A 587-nucleotide genomic window follows, 5' to 3' on the forward strand; every position below is an offset into this window, starting at 1 on the left:
TCCTCGTTGGTGATATTGAAAAGGTCAGTTTAGTCTACTCCTTGTGAAATGGTGATGTGTGCCACCTCTTTCTGAAGTTTTTATTAAATTTATTGGGGTGACATTGGTTTAAATTACATAGATTTCAAGTGTATAATTCTACAACACATCATCTGTATATTGTACTGTATGTTCACCACCCAAAGTCAAGCCTCCTTCTATCACCATTTACCCTCCCTTTACCCTCTCCTAAAAATATTTGGAATGCTTCATGAATTTGCATGTCATCCTTGTGCAGAGGCCATGTTAATCTTCCCTGTATCATTCCGATTTTAGTGCATGTGCTGCCAAAGCAAGCACATGTGCCCACCTCTTATCACACGGGAAGTATCCAGCTCAGCGTGGGCGCTTCATTTACTTGACTTTCTTTTCTCTCCAAGACCAGGTGCTCCCTCCTCCCCTCATGTTGGCCCCTCTCCCAGCTGTGAACGTGGATTGGAAGACTCAATATTGGTGTGTCAGTCAGGATTCTCCTGAGAAACAGAACCAATAGGATGTGTATTTATAGAGAGAGGTGTGGGGCCTGGAAAGGCTGAAATCCACAGGCG

General features: G+C 43.6%; 1 non-coding gene across 1 annotated transcript; it reads right to left on the reverse strand.

Annotated features, from left to right (window-relative positions):
• Positions 1-232: 232 nt before the first annotated feature.
• On the reverse strand, positions 233-339 carry LOC118704077. Its single transcript, XR_004983290.1, has one exon. It is a non-coding gene; the product is annotated as a U6 spliceosomal RNA (small nuclear RNA).
• Positions 340-587: the final 248 nt, after the last annotated feature.

This window comes from Pipistrellus kuhlii, unplaced genomic scaffold, assembly GCF_014108245.1.
Source record: "Pipistrellus kuhlii isolate mPipKuh1 unplaced genomic scaffold, mPipKuh1.p scaffold_m20_p_4, whole genome shotgun sequence".
NCBI classification, from domain to species: domain Eukaryota; kingdom Metazoa; phylum Chordata; class Mammalia; order Chiroptera; family Vespertilionidae; genus Pipistrellus; species Pipistrellus kuhlii.